The 20,026-nt window shown below is 37.3% G+C and overlaps 1 protein-coding gene and 1 non-coding gene across 2 annotated transcripts in view; both read right to left on the reverse strand.

The window, feature by feature from the left end:
* LOC142461053 (thyrotropin-releasing hormone-degrading ectoenzyme-like) overlaps nt 1-20,026 on the reverse strand; it is a 121,456-nt gene that overhangs the window by 60,815 nt on the left and 40,615 nt on the right. The gene's annotated exons all lie outside the window — the stretch shown is intronic.
* Nucleotides 272-436, reverse strand: LOC142461840 (U1 spliceosomal RNA). The gene has a single exon (XR_012787024.1). It is a non-coding gene; the product is annotated as a U1 spliceosomal RNA (small nuclear RNA).

A 20,026-nucleotide genomic window follows, 5' to 3' on the forward strand; every position in this document is an offset into this window, starting at 1 on the left:
AGTCATTTAACATGACGCAAACTCATAACAATGGCAGGTTATAAACAGAAAGAAACAGTCGACACTTTTATATCAAAACAAGCAGGCATAATCTTGGCAGAACTACCACAGCAAGACAATGTGGGATTTTCACTATTTAAATTCCGTAAGTTTTTCTATATGGAGAATAAGCTAAATTGGATTAAATCTGAAGTTCCAATATATGGGTAAAGGTGAAGAAAGCCAACCTTCACAGGAAAAAGATATGCCTAAGATTTATATATATATTCACAGCGGGAGAGCGCGGATGCGTCCCCCACCACCACAAATTATGCAGTCAGTTTTCCCACATTTGGGGAAATCACAGGGGTCAGCGCATCCGGCATGCAATGTATAAGCTTTCCCCTGGAAAAGCACCTTCCTGATCACAGTATCTCCCCTGCCAACACCTAAGATTGATGAGTAAAAATGCACAGTGGCGATGAGTAAGTACTTGGCACTCCACAGGCAACACCGAGGAGCCCCGGTGGTTCTACAGGGTAAGCAGTGGACTATGAACCATAGGCTGCCCCGAGGGAACGGCCGAGGCTCTCTGCCCTCCTACAACCATAGCGCCTCAGAAACCATGTCACTGTCACCATGCACTGGAATGGACTAGATGACAGTTGGTTAGGTTTTTAATTAGTTCTGTTTTTACATTTTAACTTTAGCTTGTTTGCAACAGCAAAATTTGCCTAATTTCCCTGGATTCTTCTTATATCAACCAAAACAAGAAAAATTACTTATTTCTATGTCTAGAAGAAATAAACCACCATTAGACATGAAGTAGAAACTTTCCATTTTAGAAAACTAGAGGCAATTTGACTTTGGTGTGCTTTAAAATAGATCAATATAAATTCAAACATGAAAAATTAAATTATTATTAGGTTCTATTTTTGAGGGGGGGATAAGATGATGTTTTTTACTCATAGAAAATTATTTATATACCAGCAACATCATGACTTTAGCTATCAGCAATGTCAATGAAGAGAGGCATTAAAATGAGCTGATGAAAATATTTGATGAAAATATCAGGGCCATCCCACCATGAGACATGGCGTCTCTCACTGACCCATAGAGCTACAGGGGACAACACTGGAGACACAGGTGGGAACTGTACCCGATCTGACGCCACCACATGGTCAAAACACTAAGGGTGAGCAATGGAGCAGCAAAGGGAGCAAAGCAATGAAGGCCGTGAGGAATACCAAAACTAGACTTTGGGGCCAGGGCGTGGCACCCCATCAGACTCAACCGAAATCCTCTTGAGGTCAACAAACAGACCTGGAATTATTTATAGCCTTTTCTTTTTTGTTGTTGTTGCTTTGAGTTTTGTTATCTTTTTGGTTTGGTTTTACGCTTATCACTGTTTTTCCATGTCTAGCTAAATAAGATAGGCGGGATAAATGCTCTGAAGGAGAACACAATGGAACCAACACTCCCAGGGGATATGGGAGAAGGGGAGGCCAGGGAAAGGAAGGAGGGTGTCAACAAACCCAGGGACAAGGGAACAGCAAGTGATCTAAAACCTATGGTGAGTAGGGCCTAGGTTGCCTGGTGGGGCTTGATCCAAGGCAACGTATCAAGAGGAATTACTGAAAACCAAATGATGACCAAACATGAGAGTGGGATAAGAGGAAAGTAAAAGAAAAGAGAAGAAATAACTAGGAGGCAAAGGGCATTTATAGAGGTCTAAATACAGGCATTTACATATGTAAATATATTTTATATAATGACATGGAAATAGACCTATGTACATATACAAGTATGTTAAGTATAAAGGGAGCAGACAGACATTGGACCTCTACTCAAGTACTCCTCTTCCTCAACCCAAGAACACTTTGTTCTAATAGCCCAGCATTCTGTGATGCTCACCTTTCCGGACAGGATTGCTGAAGACAAAATGGGTACATAAGCAAATGTGGTGAAGAAAGCTGATGGTGCCCAGCTATCAAAAGATATAGCATCTGGGGTCTTAAAGGACTGAAGATAAACAAATGACAAGTAGCTGAGAAGCAACAAAGCCTATATTGAAGAATCACATCAGCCTGTGTGATCATGAGGTGTTTATGGGATCAGGCATCAAGCATCAACAAAAAATTTTATCAATGTGAATGAAGGGGAGGGCAGAGTAGAGACCCAAAATCGATCTGTAGACAATTGGCCAACCCTCACAGAAGGGTCACAAGGAAGAGATGAGCCAGTCAGGGTTCAGAATAGCACTGATGAAACATACAACTTTCCTCTAGTTCTTTAATGCTTTTTCCCCCTCCCCACTATCATGACCCCAATTCTACCTTACAAATCCAGCTAGACCAGAACATGTACACTGGTACAGATAAGAGCTTGCAATACAGGGAATCCAGGACAGATAAATCCCTCAGGATCAATAATGAGAGTAGCAATATCAGGAGGGTTAGGAGAAGATGGGGGGAGAAAAAGGAAACTGATCACAATAATGGACATATAACCCCTCCTAAGGGGACAAACAACTTAAAAGTGGGTGAAGGGAGAAAGTGGTCAGTGTAAGACTGAAAAAAAAACATTATAAATTATCAAGGCTTCATGGGGCTTTGGGTGGAAGGGAAAAAGCTGATACCAAGGCTGAAGTAGAAAGAAAAAGTTTTGAAAATGATGATGGCAACATATGTCCAAATATGCTGGATACAATGGATGGAGATAAGAGCCATAAGAGACCCCAATAAAATGATTTTTTAATGAATATATTTGGTCCTGAGACAACAAAAAATATTTGTCCTTGCAGAAGTGGATAACTTTGGAAGATTTATGTCTTAAAGTAAATAAGATTAGAATTAGGAATAAAAATGTCATAAGGGAGAAAAATATGGGCCCATCAGTTTCAGCATGTTGTTGCTAGGTGCCGTAAAGTTGGTTCCCACTCATGAAGACTCTATATACAAGCGACTCAACATTGCCTGCTCCAGTGCCATCCGCAAAACTGTTTTTAAAATTGAGCTCTTTGTTTCAGCCACTGGGTGAATCCAGCTCATTGAGGGCCTTTCTGGTTTTGCCACCCTTATATTTGATAACGTTTTGGATCTCTGTAATAATAATATCTGGACATTTAGTGGCAGTTTGCTGTTGTTTCCAAGACCGTCATGTCAGGTATGTGGGTTAATGCTCTCTGTAGTTCTAAACTGCCTGTCTGGCTTGGCGAAGGATTGGTGTATTTAGGTGCCATCGAGTAAGCTCTGACTCACAGAGACCTAACGTAGAGGACAATGAAACACAGTGTAGTCCTGCACCATGCTCATAATTTATTTCATGTTTGAGTCCATTATTGCAGTCGCTGGGTAAAGCCAGGAGCTTCCTCTTTTTTTGCCAATTATAATGTACTTTTTCATACACGAGTTTCTCCTAAGAGCACATCCAAAGCATCACTTCTAAGGAGTATGTAGACTGTACTTTTCCAAAAACAAATTTGGCAGTTCATGGTACTTTCCATACTTTTTGCTAACACCACAATTGATATGCATCAATTCTTCTTTGGTTTCCCTTATTCATTGTCCAACTTTCACATGCTTATGACATGATCGAAAATACTACGGCTGAGGTCAGGCACAACTCAGTAAGAGAAAGATCTAAGGTGTCGGGGATTTCATTTTTGCTTGGATCCAAAGTCAATGCTAATAGAAGTAGCAGTCAAAAATAACATGATCCATTTCATTATGCAAATTTGCATCACAGACCTATTTATAGTGTTACAGAGCAAAGATGCCACTTGGAAGATTAAAGTTGAACTGACACAAGCCATGATAGTTTCATATGCAGGTGAAAGTTGGACAAGGAATAAACAGATGTAAGAAAAACTAATGCACTGGATTATAGTATTAGTGAAGAATATTGAAGTCATCACAGACCACCAGAAGAACAAACTAATCTGTCATGGAAGAAGTATACCTAGAATGCTTCTTAGAAGAGAGGTTGGCAAGACTTTGTCTTATGTATCAAAAAACAAGATCTTTCCTGATTTAAATTATGCTTTAAACCCTTGTTCTATAAGAACAGCTTCCTCTTGATCGATGTTCAGGTAGTACAGAAAACAATGAAATTCCAAGTCTTCTCAAAGTTATCCTTAGTCTGTTATGATTCACATTGCTGACGTCTTTGCATCGTCCTTCTAGTATTCCCGGCTTCTAGCCAAGATCCGTCTCACGTGAGCAATAATATTCCCCATTCCACATAATCTTCTGAATCTAGCTCCAATTTCTGACAACAATCTGTCAATATATTGCTGTAATTATTAGTTAATTATCTTCAGCAAAATTTTACTTCCAAGTTATATCAATAATACGATCCTACGAGGGGGTATCCATAGAAACCGGGAACTGTGCTGAGTACAATGGAACTGGTAGCATGCATTCTTCCCGCTAGGTGAGCATCCAGCAACTCGCTCTGAGTTAGTGGACCCAGTAGCATCATCCCCTGGTAAGGTCTCTCTGGTCACAGTGAATTTTTTCTTTAAAAAGTTTTGCTTGAACCTTATTTTTTGTAATGGCCTATTTAAAAGAACAGCATGCAGCTGTGAAATTTTATTTCCTGCTTGGGAAAAAGGCTGCAGAAACTGTCATGATGTTGAACACAGCTTATAAGGGCAGCACTATGGGAAAAACTCAAGTGTGCTGACAGTTTTCTCATTTCAGAAAAGGAGACATATTGACTGATGACAAACCTCTTTGCGGACATCTGTCAACCTCCTGAATGGACAAAAATGTAGACTCCTAGTGACTTAGGAGTTTGCTCCACCAGGTAAAATTGTTAATCAAGCTTCCTATTTAGAGGTTCTGAAAAGATTTCATAACAGTGTGTGATAAAAATGGCCTGATTTTTAGCAAATGAGGGACTATTTTGCCACCATGACAATGCATCTGCTCACGCAGCCATCTCAGGGAGCCAGGTTTTGGCCAAAAACAGCCTGCATCTCTTGCTGCCCCCCCCCCATGCACCTGACTCACCCGATTGCTCTTCTTTTCGATTACTTTTTGTTTCTGTGAATGCAAAAGGATGTGAAAGGACTGCAGTATTTTTCCCTCCCTCTCCCTCCCTATGACCCTTCATAAATTAGAAATTATTCTTGTCTTCATATCTTCCACCCATTGCTATCTCCTTCACCCTCGTTTCTGTTGTTCATCCTCCTAGGGGATAGGGGTGTTATGTGTCAATCACTGCGAGATTGGTTCCCCATTCCTTCCCTCCTCCGTGACATTCTTTTTTTAACTTTATTTATTTCTTTTCTTATTTATTTATAATCATTTTATTAGGGGCTCATACAACTGTTATCACAATCCATATACCCATCCATTGTATGAAGCACACTTGTACAATTGTTGCCATCGTTTTCAAAACATTTTCTTTCTATTTGAGTCTTTGGTATCAGCTTCTTATTTTCTCCTCTGTCCCCCACATTCTCTCCCTTATGAAATATTGATAATTTATAAATTATATTTATAATTTTATAAATTATTATGTTTTATAAATTATTATTATGTTTTCATGTCTTACACTAACCGATGTCCGCCTTCACCCACTTTTCTGTTGTCCATCCCCCTGGGAGGGTCTTTATGTAGATCATTGTGATCAGTTCCTCCTTTCTCATTCCCCCTCCTCCCAACCTGAACCTTACCCTTACTCTCAATATTGGTCCTGATAGGTTTATCTGTCCAGGATTCCCTGTGTTTCCAGCTCTTATCTGTATGCATGTACATGCTCCCATCTAGCCGGATTTGTAAGGTAGAATTGGAGTCATGATAGTAGGGAGAGGGGAGGAAGCATTAAAAAACTAGAGGAAAGTTGTGTGTTTCATTGGTGCTATACTGCACCCTGACAGTCTCATATCCTCCCCGCAACCCTTCTGTAAGGGGATGTCTGATTGCCTACAGATGGGCCTTGAGTCCCCAATCTGCACTACCTCACATTCACAATCTTATGACTTTTTTGTTCTGGTTTTTTTCATGCCTGATGCCTGATCCCATCAACATCTCATGATCACACAGTCTGGTGTGTTTTTTCCAGGTGGGCTTTGTTGCTGCTCAGATAGATGGCCACTTGTTTATCTTCAAGCCTTTGAGACCCCAGGTGCTATATCTTTTGATAGCTGAGCACCATCAGATTTCTTTACCTCATTTGCTTATGCACCTGCTTTGTCTTCAGCAAGCACCCCCCACCTTCTCTTTACCCTCCTGTACTTCCAATTCTGTTCCTGAGGGGTTTATCTGACCTGGATTTTGTGTGTTGAAAACTCTTATCTGTACCGGTGTACATGCTCCGGTCCAGCCAGAGCTGAAAGGTAGGACTGGGGTAATAATTTAGTGGGAGGTGAGGAAGCATCAAAGAACCAGAGGAATGCTGTGTGTTTCATCAATGCTATGCTGCGCCCTGCCCTGGTTGGCTCGTCCCTTCCTTGTTCTGCTTGTGTGAAGGTTTGTCCTCTTCTCTACATATGGGTTTGAGTCTTCTCCTCTGAACCCCTGATACCAAGGGCTCAAATAGGAAGTAAATGGTTAGAAAATGATGATGGAAACATGTGCACAAATATGCTTGATACACTTGATGGATCAAGATGCTATAAGAGTCCCCGGTAAAATGATTTTAAATTATACTATAAACAAACAAACAAAAAGAAAAGGCAGCGATTTGATGACTGAGAAGAGGTGAAGAAAAAAATGAGGGAAGTGCTATCAGCCCTCCAAACAGATGAGTGTGAAAAATGTTTCCAAAGAAAGAATTAAAGATTTGATAAATGTATTAAGTGGAATGGAGTGTATTTTGAAGGTGTTAAGCTGGTTTTAAAAAAATTAATTACTTATATTGGAAAAAAGTTCTGTTTTTTGTGGGGTATCGCCACATATATTTTGAGTATTACTTTTTTTGGATATGGATTTCTTCTAGTCAGTTAGCTAAAACACTATGTTCCAGATTTCTTGGTATACAAGAGGGGCTGCTTTAAGTGCTTCATTTGCTTATCGGAACAATTCAACAGACATTTCATTAATGCCTAAGCCTTATTTTTCACTAATGCATTCATAACAGTCAGGACCCTTTTTGTAAATGCCTTTGGTTTTTCCTCATATTCTAACTCTGGAAATGATTGAACATCATTCAATAATCTTTGGTATCATGACTCCTGTATCTCTTTCACCATCTTTTGATCCTTTTTATATTTCAATACTTTGCCCATGAAATCCTTCAATAAAATAACCAGAGGCTTGGGGTTTCCCTTAGTTATTTCAGATTTAGATAAACTAAATGTGTTCTTTTTTGACTCTCTTACTATAGGTGCGCATTTCATTATAAAACTTCACTATTTCTTCTTGAGCTGCCCTTTGACTTTTCTGTTCAGCTTTTCATCACTTAACCCTTTTGTTTTCACTCTTCTATGCTAAAGAGAAAGTGTCAGAGTCCCTTCTGACATTCACTTTGAACTTTTCTTCCTTGTGTTTTTTTTTTATGACTTTGTGCTTTCTTTGTGTATGACGCTCTGGAGGCCCCTCTGTACAGCGCATCAAATCCTCAGTGATAAGGATCCGAGTGAGTCAAGTCTATTCTCGAGGCCTTCTCAAATTTCAGGTGGGACCTACCGAAGACTGTACTTTGACTCTTGTGGAATTATTTTAAATTTCCTCCATTTAACGCTGTATTTAATCTGTGAATAAATGATGATCTCTTTCACACCCAGCTCTTGGCCTAACTTTGTCTGGTAATCTTGGGCTTCTCCGTTATCTCTTACAATTGATTTAAGCAATTTGATTCCTGTATCTTCCATGTGCATGTGGAGGACCCTGTTCACACTTGTCTATTTTGCTGCAAAGGCGGTCTTTTCCATAGAGAAATCCTTAAACGTCCATAATCTGATCATATCATCTCCAGCTTCGTTTCTACCACAAGTGCTGTATTTCCTCCTCCTCTTTGTTTCCAACTTTCAAAATCTCACAATCAATCATGATCAATGCATCTTGATTGCATGTTTGATAAATCTGAGACTGGTCGGTTGGGAGAATCCTTGAGTTTCCTTATCACTTGCTTTAGTGGATAGGAACCCTGGTGACAAAGTGTTTACACATCGGACTGCGGACCATGAGATCAGCCATTCACAAGCACCAGCCACTACCTGGGAGAAAGCCCGTGCGTGCTACTGCTGGAAAGAGTGATAGCAATCGTCTCAGCAACCTACAGGGGGCGATGCTATGCAACCTAATGGCAGTAATTTGGGTTGAGCTGAGCTTTAGTGGTTGGTGTTTCACTTTCAAGATAAATCTCGAAATGTTGTCTTTGATGATGAATGTGGCACAATTTCTCTTGAATCTGTCATTTTTAGCATAGTAAGCTGTACGATTTCCTGATTCAAAATGGCCAACGCCAGTCCAATGCCACTCACTAATGCCTAGGATACCAACCTTTATTTCTTTCATTTTATTTTTGATGACTTCCAAGAGTTATACTTTGTATGTTTAATATTCCCATAAAAGTAGGTTTTACAGATGTTTATTCTCATTTTGAATTATGCACATCAGCAAATCCCATCGTTATGGTGAATTCCAGTGTGAGTAAGCAGCTCTTGCTCAGTCACAGGTTGAGTGCTTTTGACCTGAGGAGCTCATCTCTGGCACTGTATCTGTCAGTAGGCGGTGCTATTCATCAAGTTTTCAGCGGCTAATTCCTCTTCCTTTGTCATGGTCGGCTCTGAGTTGAGAAGCTCCTCTGAAATCTGTTCACCCTGAGCACCCATTCTGGTTTCTGAAATACCAGTAGGCCCTCACACTCCCGCCACCACCGTGTTATGAGAAGCTGATAGTGGTTGTCAGAGATCATCAGATAGGGAGAGCCACTGTGTAATTGAGGGAAGGAATAGAGATAAGCCAGGCAAATTTTAATCTTAATTACATTTCAGGAAAAGTGGAAAGAGGTCAAAATAAAGTGCTTTAGTTCCCCTTGCTAAGATCTTCTAAAGCTATCCTTTCAGAATAAGTGGTATTGGTAATTATACACCATCCATTTCTGGTCTCAGGGTTGTGGGAAAAAAGAAAGAACTATTTTTTAAATTAATATGGGTATTGAAGAAAGTATGATTTGCTTCATATGAAATATCATAGAGATATACTGACTTTCTTTTTCATGGTAAATACTGTATAAACTTTTTTAATAAGCTGAGCTTTTCAGCACATTTTTTTATGCAGTTTTCATGGTAGAATCAGGTGCCTCAGCTGATATTCGGGTTGGCTAATACTCAAGTATATATGGCACCTTTTATTTTATTTTTTTTATATGGCACCTTTAAAAAATGTATATCACAATTCACTGCTGTGAGGGCAACTCTAACTGAAACAGAAATTAAATTTGCATTACAACATTTATACCTCTGGGGATTTCATGGGTACAATTATTAGAATTCAACTAAGCTCCACTTACCTCTATAAGGAACTGACTGACCCAAGTGATAATTTAGTGCTAAAGATCTATGGTCTGTTATAAAAAGTCTAAGTAAACAGATCCATGCATGTATTTATGATTACAAAAGCTCTATTATAAAATAAATTAATGCATCTGCTTTACGATATCTGTAATATGGTCTATAAATAGAGAAAAGAAACAAAAGTTAAGAAGTCTACTGCAGAAAGTAAGACCCGGCCAACCCAATGCCCACACAAAAGAGCACATGCAGGCTCAGCTGCCCAGCAAGAAAGTCACTGGCCATCCTTACGAGCTGGCAAAGTATGTCCCTGTCACTCCTGTGGCCAGGCAATAAATCCCAGCCCTATCACTAGGCAAGGTAGAACTTAGACTTCCCAACATTGTCCACAAAGGCCTGGACATCCTTTGTCCCTCGGAAGAATGGCCTTGATTGTCCTTGTGACATGACAAGGAAGGCTATGTGCATCCCCACACCCAGGTAAGAGAGCCCCTGGCTTATCACAGCTCTGTCAAAGAAGCCCCCACTGTCCCCATGGCCTGCAAGACAAACCAAATACTCTAACACGACGCAGCGGCAACGCAAAATTACAGCTGCACCATGGTGCTGTCAAAATAGTATCAATCATGGGACACACACACACACACACACAAAACTGAACAATTAGAAGAAGAAGAAAAACAGGAAGAAACAAATGAAAAGCACACAGAGATAAAGGAATATTTGGAATAAAGAGCCCTGAAACTACCAGCAATAAAATTCTGAAGAATGATCAGGTACTTTCAAAGGATAGGAAAATGCTCAAGAGAACACTGCAATGAATAGCAGAACTAGAAATTCTACACCAGAGATAATTCCAGAAGATAAGTTATAAGATAACAGAATTAGACATAATTGCAAAAGGACAGAGAAATAGAATCAAATACATGGAAACCAAATTAGTATGTTTGCAGATATTCTCCCAAGTACAACTAACAGGAGAAACAATTAACAAAAAGAGCAGAGGACCTATAATTATAAGATAAGATGTCTCAGCAAAAACTATAGAGGCAAGAAGTCTATGGATTTACCACTAGAAAATCCTGAAAGGAGAAAACTGCCATGCAAGATTATTATATCGAGTAAAACTAACCCTCAAATATGAGGGAGAAATAAGGGTATTCTCAGACAAGAAAATATTTAAGGAATATGTTAAAATAAGACCAGCATTACAAAAAAAACAATAAAGGAAACATGATGGAGAGAGAATTAACGACATTCAATGAAACTGAGAGAATATAAAAATAAAACCTCAAGACCAACAAACTAAAATAATTTTTCAAAACACCATAAAAGTATAGGAAGAACAAAGAAATCAGTAAACTACACAGTCACACAATACCACTGAATGTCAATGGATTAAGTAGCAGTTGTTCCATCAATATGCTTCCTATAAGAAACATATCTTAGAAACAAAGATAAAATAGACTAGACAGTATAATGCAGAGAAAATTTTACCTGGTTATGGCAAAAGAATGAGTGGAAATATTAATTTTTGATAAAACAAATCTTCATGTTAAAAAATAAAATTATTAAAGACAAAAAATGACATTTAGTAATTATAGGAACAGTAGAACAGGAAGACATAACTCTAATAAACATATTATGCACACAGGAAAAGACCCCTAAAATATATTAACCAAAATCTTTCAGAGTTAAAGAAAGTAATAGAAAATAAAACAATAATAATGGGAGATCTCAATGCAGCACAATCAAAGAGAGACAGACCATCAGTAAAGAAATGCAATAGAGAAATAAATAAAACAACTAACCAACTTGGCTTCCTAGACATATACAGTGCACTCCAACAAGGATTATCACAGTATCTATACATTCTTTTCAAGTGCACAAAGAACTTTCACTAGAAGAGACCATATGATAGGCCACAAATCAGGACTTAATACATTTAAAAATATTAAGATTATACATTCCATTTTCTCAGAACTCAACACTATAAAACTAGAAATCAACAATAGAAAGAACATGGGCAAAAAGTCAAATGCATGGAAATTTAACACAGTATTCAAAACAGCCTGTCACTGGTACAGTGATAAATACATAGACCAATGGAACAGAATATAAAACCCCGTAATATATTCACCCACCTACAAATAACCAATCTTTGACAAGATCCAAAGACCTTCAGAGGGGAAAGAGATCGTCTCTTTAACAACAGGTGCTGCCAAAATTGATCTATATTTGTAGAAGAATGAAAAAAGGATCTATATTGCTCCTCATGTACAAAATTGAATATAAGAGGGATGAAACACCCACATAAAATCCAATCATTATAAAAGTCATAAATGAAAATTTAAGCACAAATGTAAGGGCCCTCTTTCAGTGTACAGACTTACTATGAAATATAATAAAGGAAGCACATGGTAAAAACAAAATAAATGAGTGGGACCAACTAAAAGTAAGTTATGTGCATCAAAGGGGTTTATCAAAAGATTAAAAAGAGAAGCAATCAACAGGGATAAAAAGCTTTGGAAACAAGACAATAAACAAGGAACTAAACTCTAATATCTATAGAAAACTGCAGTACTTCAACAAGAAAAAAAATGATCCAATTAAAAGTGGCAAAATAATATGTTCCTAACTGGATACTTTGGAACTGTGTTTTATCTAGCCCCTGGTGACTCAGGCCACAGACAACTGTTCTACATAGAACTGTGCCTTCAGACTCGAGGAAAGAAGGAAGTGGGGGTTAATAAACCCAGGAAAAAGGGAACAACAAGTGATCTAAAATCGATGACAAGGAGGGTGTAGGATGCCTGTAGGGCTTGATCAAGGACAATGTGACTGAGGGGAATTACTGAAACCTGAATGAGGGCCGAACATGATAGTGGGACAAGAGGAAAGTAAAAGGATATAGATGAAAGAACTAGGAGGCAAAGGGCATTAATAGAGGTATAAATACAGGCGTGTACATATGTAAATATATTTATATATAACAATAGGGAAATAGATCTATGCACATATATTTATATGTTAAGTATCAAGGTAGCAGACAGACATTGGGTCTCTACTCAAGTACTCCCTCAACGCAAGAATGTTTTGTTCTAATAACCTGGCATTCCATGATGCTTACTTTCCCGACACAATCTCTGAAGACAAAATGGGTGCGTAGCAAATGAGGCAAAGCAAGCTGATGGTGCCCAGTATCAAAAGATAAAACTCCTGGGGCCTTAAAAACTTGAAGACAAACAAGCAACCATCTAACTGAGAAGCAACAAAGTCCACAGAGAAGACGCACACCAGCCTGCAGCCTGTGTGATCATGAGGTGTTGATGGGATTAGGTATTGGACATCAAAGACTCAGAACAAAAAATCTCATCAATGTGAATGAGGGAGAATGCAAAGTGGAGACCCCAAACCCATCTGTAGACAATTGAACATCCCTTACAGAAGGATCACAGGAAGAGACGAGCCAGTCAGGGTGCAGTATAGCACTGCTGAACCATACAACTTTCCTCTAGTTCTTAAATGCTCCCTCCTCCCCCGACTATCATGATCCCAATTCTGCCTTACAAATGATTTTTAAAAAGGAAGAAAACATCAAAAAATAAGTAAATAAAGGTGCACAACATCCTTCATAGATTACTCTATAGAGTCTAGAAGGATCTGATTTAGAAAACACACTTAAGGAACTTGCTGTTACCTTGCACTCATCTGTAGCAGATTTAAGGAACTAAAACACTCCCGTGGACTTAGGCTGGAAAGGCTCAGCGTGAGAAAAAGCAGATGATTGCTACGTGTCCAGGTTTGGGATGTGACGGCCATTGGACTTCAGTTCAGATCTCTTACTTTAAGGGTGCCCGATGGATGATGGCTCAAGACTACATGTGTTTATAATGTTCATGCTCTCTTTGCTCTTTTACGGCATGTGTAAATCTAGCAGGCATGACTCTGCCTTTGTCAATCAGGGTTACAGTTTTCCATGATCTCCAATCCTCGCTGTTTGTGTAAACAATGTCCAGTCATTGACGTTTTTAATCTGTCCAGGGAATAACTCATGTATTTTGGTCTAAAAAGCTAACCTTCACATGCATAATTTCCTTTTTTCAATAGGGGTTTGAATGTTATCCCACTGGATAAATTAATGATAATATCAATAGATTGATCATATGTCTCATGGGGATGATTTATAATGCTCTCCAATAAAATGATACTGGTGTTTCTAAAGTGAACCAGAGACATATATAAACCACAGATATATGAATGAGTTCTGAGTTTACACTTAATTATAGCCCTACCCTAAGAATAATTAATTCTTTAAAAATTATGTATTTATTTTTAAATTAAATTAATCATTTTATTGGGGGGGCTCTTCCAAATCTTTAACAATCCATTATTCATTAATATTAAGTACACTTGTACATATATTTACATCAATATTTCCAAAACAATTTCTACTTGAGGCCTTGGTATCAGCTCTCTCCTCTCCCCACCCTCCCTCATGAGAACAATTCTTTCTTCTATCATGGTTCTACTTGATTATTGTCCTCAGGGAGAGTTCACTGAAAATATGGGGACAATCCATTACAAAGTGTGGTGAAGAATTCAGATAGTACACAGCTATCTAAAAGAACTGTTTCTGGGGTCTTTTAATCTTAAAATAAGCAGCCATCTGAGAGAGGCTTGTCAATAATCAAATCCAAATCCAGAGGTGGAACAGTATGAGAGCGTACACTTTGAGCATCTACATACTTTGCTGAGGTTACGGATGACAGTGAAAGCCTAAAATGCATTTGCATGTGGATTAAACCTCTGGAGAATCCTCTCTGACCACATACTAGGGAGAGAAATAGTCTTGCTCTTCAAGACAGAGTACATTGTAGCTTATGACGGATATGGCTATCATGTCATCTCTTTGTAGACCCATTTAAAGTTGTTTCAAATTTTAATATTTTCTAATTGAAGTTTTTCTCTGGTTTATTTTGTTGTTATTTTTGTTTACTTTTTTTGTTGTTTTCTGTAAATTAAATCCAGGGTAAGCAAATCTATACAGACACAAACTGCCTCAGGAGTTTCGTAAGGACACGCTGGGAAACTTGGAGGGGAAACAAGGAGCTAACAACAATGAGCACAAGGAAGAAGGAAAGGTTTCAAAATGGACTGTGGCAATGATGTCACAGCTGTTTTTAATATGACTGAACTTTGAATTGAATAATATATAACTTACACATCAGTGAAACTGCTAACAGTAGGCTAAGGATATGAATAAACAGTTAACCAAAAATGATATCCAAATGGCTACAAAACATGAGACAAATGTTAACAATAATTACCCATCCAAGAGAAGCAAGTCAAAATAAAGATTGACAACACAGTGCAATTAAAAACGAAACAGAAAACAGCAAATGCTGCAGAAGGTGCAGTGAGACTGCAATCTCACACGCTGCCGGCCGGTCTATTCATAACCACCGTGGAAAGCAAACGGCACCACCTCAAAGAACTGGGAATATAAATTCCATCTAATACAGCAAAGTGTCTGCTGGGGAGATAAGAGCCATAATATAAACAAACATATGCACTTTCGTGGTTATCTCAATACTGTTCAAAATAACAAGAAGTTGGAAACTACTCAAATTCCCATGAGAGGAAACAGATAAAGAAACATTTGTGCAGTGGAATACTATTCATCACTAAAAACCATGATGAAAACATGAAACATAAGACAGATGGACCTGGAGAACATTACGCTGAGCAAAGTTCATCAATCAAATAAGGACAAATAACATAGCAGACCACTTCTATAAAGATAAAAGTCAAGGGCAAGATTTGTATATCAAAGGGATCAGACCTTGGAGGTTCCCTAGGGAGAGAGGGTGGGAAGAGAAAGCTTGGAATTTCAATAATGACAGGTAATGGATTCTGTGAAAGGGAGGATGGGCGTCCATAAGAAGGAAAGAGAAATTGGGGGGCTGTGCTAAGGAGTAGTTTGAACTGTTGAATGCAGTTGATGGTATGAATTATAATTCCCTGGTTGAAGGTATGAAATATAATTCCCTGACCTAATTCACAATTGAAAACATTTCACACACACACACATACACACACACACACGCACACACACACACACACACACATATCTATTAAAAGGTACAGATACAACTGCCAGTGTTTTAATCCTGAGTTCGGAAGTTGTTAATTTTGTTATGTTATTTAAATTATTGTCTTAGTTTTTCATCTATACAATGTGGATGGAAACCGTGTCTAAAGTATTTAGTTGTCATGAGTATTAAATAACTTAATGAATATAGGAAAATTACACAAAATCAACTGGCACACATTGTTTACAGGTTGTTATAATAATGACAAGCGTTGCCATTTCAGGCATCTGTGAACATGGTAACTTTCCCCCAGTCTTACATCCATGCTTTATTTCAAATTTGAAAAAAAATTTCTTGGACATTTTAATTAACACTGAAATTGTTTTAATTGTTTTAATTGCTTCAGGAAGAGCAGGAAGCAACTGAGTCATGAAGTTACTGATATGGCTGATATCTTTCAGGAAGGAAAATGGTGTGGCAACAAAAGGTTTCCACTTCATCAGGATGGAGCTGAAAATCAACTTGGGGACTATATGACAAAGCCCAAACATTCAACTGGAGGATCTTTTTTTTCACGCTAGCTTTAAGTGCTTACCAAGGGCATGTACACCAAAAATTCTCTACCGTAAATTGGATCTTTTTATATTGCTAAATTAATTGCTTCTCATTAGAAAAGTATTACAATCAGGCTACTGAGATAAACCAGTCTATTGGTTTGGGGTCTGCTCTGCCCTTTAAGAAAGCCTAACCATGCCTGTAGCATCCTCTAGCCTACACTGTTCCATCCTCTCTCTTCCAGATAGCTATTCGGAGACTTCCAACTTCAAGACAGCCGTTGTCTGCATCCCTTAGACTCCTTGTCTAAACAAAAATGGGAGTACACACCAGGAAAAGTTAACTAGGGCAAATTATGTAAGAGTGGGAGAAAGAAAACCTCTGATCAAAAGCGATTTTAGAAGCCATATATATAGGAGAGCAATTCCCTTGGACAGGCAGGAAATTATACCTAAAGGCCTCTCCAAAACAGAGATCAAACAAATGCTCTGCTAAAAGGTCAATATATATGAGAAGGCAGAATTTGGAGTCAGGTAAACCAGGTTGAAATCTTTGCTCTGCTATTGATGGACAGTATGACCCCAGGCAGACAATGTACTAACCCATGGTTCAGCTCGTTGAAAGCTCAAATAAGTGACGTAAGTACTTACAAAACAGCAAGAAAGACCCTGGAGTAGATGGATTTCCATGGTGGCTTCAATGCTGAGCTCGCCATGACAGTGACTGCAAGTATAGCACAGGACCGAGCGGTGTTTCATTCTGTTGTTAGAACTGACTCAATGTACCAGCAACAATGTAAAAACATATGTAGTGTTTATTTTTTTAAAACAAACACAGTACCTTTGTCTTGCTAAAGATGCCATTAAAGAGCAATAAAGATAATTATTTTAAGTGGTTCTCATGTGTAGAATTCATCACTGTAAGAAAAACATAGATTAAGCAAAGTTCTGTTTCTAAGAATGAGATCAGTCTTTAAGGCAAAAACTATAGGTCTTGATGTTAAAAAGCAATAATTCAAATAAAAAAACAAAGAGTAGAAACATAATGTAAATGAAACAAAGCTTTGGGTCAATGGAAGGTCCATACCTTAGACTTTCTCTTTATCCCCCATTGTCTCTCTTTGATATCTCTTCTCTCTTTCCCTTTATGTTTTACTCTGGATTTTCCATACTCCTGTGATTCAGTTCACAAGTCTCTCTTCAGTTTCCTCTAATCTACATTAAACTTATTTACTGTTTCAAAACATAATTCCATTTTCATTTCCCCCTCAGTTGTTCTCCAAAACTGCTTGCATTTTGGTCATATGTTCAAATATCTTATTTCCTCAATTTATTAATATAATATTTATACCTCATACTTGACATATTCATTATCTTAATTGTATACATGACTGTTTTTATGTCTACTTCCTCTATTAGCATATACCCACACATGGAACCATATTTCTTTGTGTAAATGGTGATTTTTTTACTATAAAGTACTCTTTATAATCTGTAGAAATAATTTGTAATGAAGTATACATTTGGGTTGATCTAGAATGTATTTTGTTTACATTAAGCCTGGAATCTTGGAGCATTTTGATTAGTGAACCAAGCATTTTAAAATAAAGACTTAAGGTTTGTAATGCAATTCCAAATTTTAGGGGAAAGGTTCTTTTCTTCTTCACTCACCACCTAGATTTAGAACAGAAAAATTCTTTGTAGTCCCTTTGAGCTAAAGGGGCACTTTTTCATTTTTCTTTCTGTAAACTATCTCATTAAATTTCTCACCATTGGCTTTGCTCCCTTTCTGTCACTACATGAAACCTTGAAAATATATGTGCAAATGCTCTTCGTTGGAAAAAATGTCCTCAAGACAAAAGCTCACTTCAGTATTTCTTTTAACCTCTCTCTCTCTCTTTTTTTAAAAGTTAAGATTATGCTGTATGAAACCAGGGCCAAGTGTTCTAATACTTATATAAAAAAAACTCACTAAAGAAACCAGAAAGACATTCTATTTTTAAGAAACAGAAAAAGCAGCAACTTGCTATCAGTGTTACCAGGCAATATGCAATAGAATGACTGATGAAGTGAAGAGGTAGTCTCCAGATAATGTTCTCAGTAGGTTATCAAATAGCCAACAGCCTTCCTAAAATAAATCCTGGCAAAACCTGTAAAACTGTGGCCATTTTTTTTTCATTATTTCAAAAGAAATAGTGTATTTGCTTTCAAAAATGTAACCTGAGCCAATAATGGCTGCTTGTTTGTTAGCTCGGAACAGAATTGTGTCTTTCTTGTGTGATACCTCAGTATTAGACCTAATTGAAGCAGAAATTCTGACTGAGATTTTAATTTGTTCAATTAACATAGGTGAACTGTTTGATACCTGATAAGTACTGCATAGCTTTGGATCTACATAAAAAGAGATAATTAAAGTGGGCCTGATGATGAAACTTTTGAATTCTATATGTATCTGGTAATCAGATATAGCTTTCAAAATTTTTATAGTATACATTGATATATCAGGCTGATTTTAAATGGACTAATGTTTATGATGACTAAAAAACCTATAAGATGCTAAAACAACACATTATTATTCTACAGGATAATTTGATTAAGTTAAATGTCTCATATTTTCCACTACTATCAGATTATGTATATTGTGAATATACTTATTTAGCGTTTTCTCCCAAAACTAATTTTTATAAAAGATGTTATATCACTGTTCATTTGCTTTTTCTATACTTCTTGTTTGTAGAAATATGTCAACGTTTAATTCCAGTTGACTTGCTCATTTGTCTTTTAAGCCTCAATTCATTTCTAACTTTGTTATTTGTCCTTTTTCTAAATATTATAGAATCTCTCCATTCCCGAAACACCCTTTACTAAGTATGTGCTGTGGGAATATGCATTGGTTTATTTCCACTTCTTTTCACTGTTTGTCTTCAATATCCATTTCTTCTCTGTATATCATTTATAAAACAATCTGAGATTCAGACAGATTCAGGATTGGATTGACCTTGAAGCTCCACTGGAAATGCAGTGAAGGTACCTCCTAGCCTAAGTGAATTAGAGTCCCATAGATGATAGTAAGTCCCATAGATAGCAGGATAGTAAGTTGTGGGAATAGCATAATCTTTGTACATCGCCATGTGTACTAATTTACAAGGCAAATTTTATTCTTAATTAAAGCTATTGAATACATAAATAAGTGCAAAAGTCATTAGAATTAGGCTTTTCATTACATATGCAAATACTAAGAATAACAAGAGTAGCCAAAGAAATAGTTGAGAACACTGCAAAGTAGAATTTTACTACAGTCAATTTATATAAGATAAAACTAGGATAGCGGTGTGTGCGTGTGTGTGTCATGTTATCACAATTCCAACTACCAGAAAGGATCATACGAAAGACTAGGTAAATAATTTCAAAACAAGTATTGCACTTATTTAAACATTTTAGTGAAATAAAAATGATTGAACATGATGCAACAAAGGAATTTTAAAATTAATATAGCTAAAACACTAGGTAACAACAAAATAATTTGACCCAAGAGGAGCAGAGAAAGCATTATAATCTCTGCCTGTATTAATCTAGTAATGAGATGAATACAAGTAAGGAGCCTTTTACCTATTTTCACTTAATAAAAGACAGTTTTATCAAATAAATGCTAAATAAGTCCAGAACATCTAGGTAGGAGAACTACAAGCTCAACCAAGTATAAAAAGAAGAAAAAAGAAGCTGTTCTTGGTATTAAATTTTGCCCAAGAAAATAGAAAAAAAAAGCATTCAAACAGTGATGAACTAAATATGGACAAGAGAAAACTTACTTCGTTCAGCAAAAAGCACAAATTAATAATTTACCAGTAAGTGGTAAAGGCATTTATCATAGAAATGCCAATAAAATCATGTCCTTTCACTATGTACATTTTCTTTACAAGAACAAAGAAGCT

Source organism: Tenrec ecaudatus, chromosome 11, assembly GCF_050624435.1.
Source record: "Tenrec ecaudatus isolate mTenEca1 chromosome 11, mTenEca1.hap1, whole genome shotgun sequence".
Taxonomy (NCBI): Eukaryota; Metazoa; Chordata; class Mammalia; order Afrosoricida; family Tenrecidae; genus Tenrec; species Tenrec ecaudatus.